Below are 7271 nucleotides of genomic sequence, written 5' to 3'. Positions count from 1 at the left end.
CATATAAATAATCTTAGGATGTTACAACATTAAATATAGACATAATAAGAAAATTAATTAAGCCTATAGTATTGATGTTAACAGCATGTTTTGTTATTGCATTGGGAATGTTTTGTCCTCAGTAAGTATTTAGAGTTCAAAAGAATTAATCATATTGAATGTTGAATTACACTATAAATTCAAAAAGTTCTTGAGGAAACAATGAATTCCTGAATCCTATATGGGTGTACCTGTGTTCATAAATTTGGTTTGATTAAACTTTACATTTCATGCTTGTTGGTTTACCTCTTTTGGAAACCAAACCTATACGCATTCCTCAAATTCCTGTCAAAACAGACTGGTGAGATCCAATAATCTTTTTAGTGTATATTTCCTCCAAGAGCAAGTCTTCAATTTCTTCCTCTGAGCTACTGATATTCAACTTTCACTATAGAAGCATTGTAGAATGGTGAGTTTGGGTGTAGTGAGAATTACATGAGCTCATAAAGCGACTCCTTAAATGTAGTCATTGGAGACTTTTGTCCAGGGGAAAGCTGATTCCTTCAGGTTGGGGGGAAGTTAGGGACTGCCTCTTCAGACAAGGATTTTTGTTTTTAACTGTGTCCTTGTCCGCCCAATGTCCATATCCTATTATTTTATCATCCCGATTTTTCCCTCCATAAAACCTCTGGCAAGGTTAGGCTTTTAACTGATATTGCCTTTCTGTAGTTCTTATAATTAGGCCATTGCTTGGACCTCAATCATACATTTCCTAAAGGACTAAAAGAGATGAGAAGTGCCTTCAAATCTTCAGTCGAGGCTTTCCGACTGCCCTATCCTGTTCACAGTAGGATCATTAAAGTTTTCAGTTCAAAAGATCCCATGATTTTTACAACCAATATTATTGTGGTTGTGATCAATGATACAGCTAATTAATCTATCAACACTTTGCCCTCCTATTGCACTTCATACTATGACATTGTTGGTAATCATTTAAATTATCATGATGCCATTACATGTCATGGCTTAGTAGTGTTCCATTTCCCTGGCAAGTATATATTTGCACATTTTTTAAGGGTTTGATTCTAGGGCTACACCTCATATTTATTAATATATCAGTCAGAGTCTTCTCAGAAATCAGATGGCCAACTCAAATTGGCAATTTAAGAAGAACGTAATAAAGGAACTATTGACATCAGAGAATGGGAAAATCACAGAGTATGGGACAACGCAAAGGATAAACTAGTCCTTTGACAAAGCATCTTACTACATCTAGGCCTCAAGGGAGAAGGAGAAAGAGCAGTTATGAGAACCCAAAGATAGAGGGAGAAAGATTGCATGATGAGGGCAACCAGACAGAAGCTTTTGCATTGGTTTAGGAATAAACATGGTCTTCACCCACCTTGCAGGTTTAGATTTTAGAAATAAATAATATGAACTCAGGCTTTTTTCCATTCAGTTTCTGCCCCATTGGCCAAATTAGCTAATACAGTTCATACAGGTTCATGTCCTAGAGCAGAAAACAGGATGGAAAAGGTTGGCAGTTGATCTAGAGAGGCAAATGGAAGATATCCAGTACCCTGCAGATATACCAGTACCTATGTGTTTGTCAGTATTCAAATGTACATATATGGATATATACCTGTAATATGAATTTGTATTCAGCAAAACTCAGTCCAGAATATAAAAGAAAATTGTGATTGAATACATCTATCCCTAGAGAATGGTAGTTCCTAAACAAAATCTTTCTGAGTCTTATTAAATAAGATTGACCGGACATTGTTAACACTTGGTTACCATCTAGAATTTGTGGTATACGTGAGTAATTCCTCCCATTACATCTCCAACATCTGTGCACCACAACCTGGCTTTCTGACTGCCTGTTTTGTTTTGTTTTTCAGTTGAATACCTGGTAGGTTGCTGAAGGCCACTTAAACTGGTTAATTTGGGGAAAGTTTATTAAAGAGATTGTTACAAAGCAAGGTGTGTGGTGTAGGAAATTCTCAAGGAATGGTGTAACAATTCTAAGACTAATAACTTCTAAGAGTTGTGTACTCCTCTATCCCTGAAGATACAAGAAGAGGGAAGAGGGTATGAGCATTAGAGGAAGAGCTTTGAAACAGGGTCACCTGGCAGAATCTGTGGTCTTGGTCCAGAGATGCAGCCAGCTATGGCATCTCTGCAAGTAAGAAGCCTGGGAAAACCACTCTGAGTTCACTCTCTGACCTGCCTGTGACAACTTCTGGCTAAATCCATTGAGTAGATAGAGAGCAAAGGATCCTACTGATACAATTAATTCAGCTGAGTATCCTAAAGCAAAGAGGAGATTAAAAGGGTGGAAAATGGATCTGGAAGGACAAAAGAAAGGTATTCAGCATAGAACAAAAATATCAGCATCATTGAACATACGTGCTTTAATATACACATATATGCATATGAGTAATATAATATACACAATATATATGCACGCATATGTTTAGTTTAGCTTCTACACAACTCAAGAAAAAAAGAGAATGCAAATTATGATTGATTACATTTTCACCAGGAAATAATAGTCTCAAAAAAATTTTATGCATCTTTAAATAATACCTTATTTGTCAACATATAATTTTGTTTAATTGTCTTATTAGTTATTTTCCAATTTATGAAATCCTGAGAGATTGGAGAAATCTACAACCCTCGAGAACCACAAACTGATATAAAAGATTCTGGGACAGGCAGATTTGAATTCTGTTGAAGTGATGGCATTGCTGAGAATTTTAGGTAAGTTGTCTAATTCAGATGTTATTGGTAGGTAGAAATTTTGCTTGTTCCTCACAACCAGTCCAAAGGTTATTTACATACTGAGATATGAAAAGGGCTAAAGAAAGGATCTCTTTTGGTATATCATCTCACGATCTTCCTATCAAAGGCTTTGAAACTACTGAGAGTTCACTAGGAGAAATAATACCTCACTTGTAGCAACAAAAAAAGAGCAATTCATATTACAGAAAAGGACAAAAGAGAAAAAAACTAAATCTAAATGCACAAATGAACTTACTACTATAAAGCTACAGAACTAGGATGGTGAGTTACTGCCATAAGGATAGACATGAAGATCAATGGAATAGAATGGAGAGGAAGATGTAATTATGGAAGAATAGTCATAGAGATACAATGGTGCTGTCTTTGAAGATGGAAGAAAGGGACCATGAATAATGAATGTGGGCAACCTCTAGAAGCTGGACCAGGCAAGGAAATGGATTCTTCCTAAGAGTTCCCAGAAAGGAACAGCTCTGCTAACATCTTGATTTCAGCCCATTTGGTCCCATGTTGAACTTCTAATCTACAGAACTGGATGATAATATATATATGTGTCGTTTTAAACTACTAAGTATGAGGTAATTTGTTACAGAAGCATTAGAAAACTAAAACAATGGTCAACCAATTTTTGACAAGACAATTTAATAGGGAGAGAATAATCCTTTCAACAAATGGTGTTGTGACATGTAGTTATTTACATGCAAAGGAATGAAGTTGGACTCCTTTCTCACACCATACACAAAAATTAACTCAAAATGTATCATTGATTACCTAAATGTAGAACTAAAACTGTAAAAGTCTTAGAATAATGAGAGAAAATCATTGTGACCTGGGGTTAGGCAATGATTTCTTGAATAAGACACCAAAAGTAAGCAAGAAAAGAAAAAATAAATTGGACTTTATCAAATTTGAAAACACTTGTATATCAAAGGAGACCATCGAGAAAGTAAAAAGCTAAAACAAAGAATGGGAAAAATATTTACAAGTCATGTTTCTGTAAAGAGATTTGTATCCAGATTATATAAGAATTCTTACATCTTAACAATAAAGAAAAAAAATCTAATTTAAAATGGGCCAAAGATTTGAATAGATATTTCTTCAAAGAAGATAAACAAATAGCCAATAAGCACATGAAAAGATTCACAACATCATTTGTCATTATCAAAATATGAATCAAAACCACAATATTATACCACTAGGATTGCTAAAATAAAAAAGGCAAACAATAACTTGTGTTGGTGAGAAAAAGAAAAAAAATGGAACCCTCATACCTTGCAGGTGAGATTGAAAAATAGTACAGTTAATTTGGAAAACAGTTAGGTAGTTCCTCAAAATGTTAAATGTAGATTCACCATGTAACTCAGTACTTCTACTCCTAGGTATCTACTCAAAATAAATGAAAGCATATGTCCCTACAAAACATACAAGGATGTTCACAGCAGCACTGTTCATATAATTGCCAAAAAAAATAGAAAAAATGAAATATCAATCTATTGATGAATAGGTAAATGAAATATGGTATATCCACTTAAAAGAATATTATTCAGCAATAAAAAGTGTAAAAGAATGATACATGCTACAACATGAAGGAAAAAAGGGAAAAGAGAATTATTTTAACAAGGTTTTTTGATGCAGAATTATTTTGGTCTCAACTTCCTGTCCTTGATAATAAGAATGTTTCTTTTCTCCTGGTATGGAAAGGACAGCTCTTGCATTAGAGTTTCAGTCCCTATTTTCAGGAAGAAAAAAGAGATCAGACTGTCCCTTTTTGTATCTGCTGTTTTTTAAAAATGTTATTAGCTCAAAATAATCTTTATTCCAAAGTGGCATATTTTGAGGTGGAATATGCTGCCATCCTTCAAGTATTGCCACCTTATAAACCACAGGGACGATTTTACTTCTTAGGGGCTTTGAAAAACTTGTCCATTCCATTTCTAACTAAGAAATCGAAGAAGGGGTTCTTCTCTTTGTGTCTAAGTTTAATTAGCCACTCATTTCACCCCATCATCCAGTTTTATTTTCTTAATATCGTCTAATGTTAATTTGTTATGTATCTCTTCTAAATAAAGGCTCCATAGAATAAGGGTCAGCCCAATCGTTCTCACTGCTGTATCCCAATACCTAACAGCACCCAGAGCTCAAGAAATATTTTCTTGAAGATGAGTAAACCCACTAACGGCACTAGAGCTTTCCTATTAAATGCTTTTTATCGAAATGAATATATTGAGGCTCAGAAAACTCCCACCACCTACCCAAATGAAGCAGGATTCCTGCTCAGATTACCCTTACTCTAATACCCATAGCCCTGACACCAACTCACAGGCCTGTCACAGAGAATGCTCTTCTTTGGTATTGATTGAAGGAATTAAAGTTTTCACTCTTCCATTTGTAGCGAGGTCTCTAAGCTATGGAGAGAAGCATTCAAAGGATGACCGAGTTCATCTTAGTGGGTTTCACAACAAATCCTGTCATGCAGCTGGTCCTGTTCATGGTGTTCCTTGGAGTGTACTCTGACCATGGCAGGAAATATCACCTTCATAATGTTGATCTGTAATGACTCCCAGCTGCACACACTCATTTATTTTTTTCATTGGGAATCTGTCTTTTCTGGATCTCTGGCATTCCTCTGTCTATACTCCAAAGATCCTAGTGACCTACATCTCTGAAGACAAAAGTATATCCTTTGCTGGCTGTGCAACTCAATTCTTCTTCTCCGCTAGGCTGGCCTATAGTGAATGTTATCTGTTGGCTGCCATGGCTTATGACCGCTATGTGGCCATCTCCAAACCCCTGCTTTATGCTCAGGCCATGACAAGGAGATTGTGCAACTGTTTGGTTGTATATTCTTATATGGGTGATTTTTGTCAACAGCAACACATTCACATTGAATTTTTGTGGAATGTCATCGATGACTTTTTCTGTGATGTCTCACCCCTGGTAAAGTTGGCATGTGATGTGAAACAGAGCTACCAGGCTGTGCTGTACTTCCTCCTGGTCTTCAATGTCATTACTCCTACTGTGTTCATACTCGTCTGCTACTTCTTCACCATCGCTGCCATCTTGAGGATCCGCTCCACTCAAGATTGCCTCAAAGCCTTCTCCACATGCTCCTCCCACCTGATCTCTATCACCTTATACTATGGCTCCATTCTCTACATCTATTCTCGTCCTAGTTCCACCTATTCCATTGAGAGGGACAAAATAGTTTCTACATTTTATACTGTGCTGTTCCCCATGTTGAACCCCATAATCTACAGTCTGAGAAATAAAGATGTGAAAGAAGCTCTGAAAAAACTCTTCAGGCTCACATTATCCGAAATCTAAGTGGACATAAATTCCTCAAATCAGTGCTCAACGAAAATGGACTGCTTTGGGGGAAAGTTGGAGAACTGGATTAAAAAACACCTCTTTTCAAATTCAAATAAATATAATGAGGAAGAATTTGTTTGTATTAATTTATTTTGCTTTAGAGATTGGTTTAATGCAAAATAGAAGTATATCTATTATATCTGGGATCCCAAAAGATTAAATTAGACTTGAGTATTTCCCATCAGATTGACCTGATTTATTTTCCCTACATGAGAGGCTTTATGGGAACATGAAGATGTTATATAAATTCTGGAGATTTATGGAATACATCCCTAATCTTTATAATCCAGTACTTATAAAACTGTATAAATAGAAGAACGAGGAATGCTAAGAATATTGTGATGAAAAGAAAGAGGACAATGATATGATATCTAAAGAATGCACATGAAAAGAAGTTAAAAATAGTGCTAGTACAAATGGTGAAGTGGCTACAACTATTTGTTCTAAAGTCTTAATTTAAATGTATTTTATGCATGTGCTCATTATAGCAATAGCTATAATCTTTCATTGACAAGATTCTAACCTCTGAGGCTCATGCTACTCATTTGTTGTATGTAACTAAAAATTCTAATTTGCAGTGTTCTCGCAAAGAATATTGAAAAAATATCAGCTAAACCTGCCAAGTAGTGAATATGGAGCTGTAAGTTTTTTGTTCTTAAAACCTTCTGGTGGGGGGGAGGGGAAGATATTGCATCGGGTACTGCATCGGGAATATAGTTGTTTGTTGGTTTGTTTGTTTCCATTTGTTTCATTTGGTGTTGCTTTCCCTCATGGGAAATACATACTGCAATTAAATGAAGGAGAGTATGGCAGGGTTCTGGTTCTTTGTGGAAAGATCATTCTTCCAGAGTAATGCACAATCCTAGAGACATATATTTCTCCATGGCTTTCGAAAGGAGTTTTGGGTTTTTGTTTGTTTGTTTGTTTGTTTTTGTAATCTACTCTTAAAATTTTGCCGATATATTAAATTGATGTAGAAGATATAGTTTACAAAGGTATTTTCTATATACTCAATTAGAGCTTTATGAAGGAATATGGATGGAATACTTTACTAAAAATAAAGTTTACAAAATCTTGAGTAAATTTCCAGCAGTTTAACCATTCCAAATATTTCCCCCACA

General features: G+C 35.5%; 1 pseudogene; it reads left to right on the top strand.

The window, feature by feature from the left end:
* The first annotated feature begins 5188 nt into the window (after positions 1-5188).
* Positions 5189-6105, top strand: LOC120600823 (olfactory receptor 1013-like; annotated as a pseudogene).
* The last annotated feature ends 1166 nt before the right edge of the window (positions 6106-7271 follow it).

This window comes from Pteropus medius, unplaced genomic scaffold (assembly GCF_902729225.1).
Source record: "Pteropus medius unplaced genomic scaffold, Ma_sr-lr_union100, whole genome shotgun sequence".
Classification (NCBI taxonomy): Eukaryota; Metazoa; Chordata; class Mammalia; order Chiroptera; family Pteropodidae; genus Pteropus; species Pteropus medius.
Note: the sequence above shows the minus strand (reverse complement) of the source record. Positions and strands in the feature narration are given on the sequence as shown.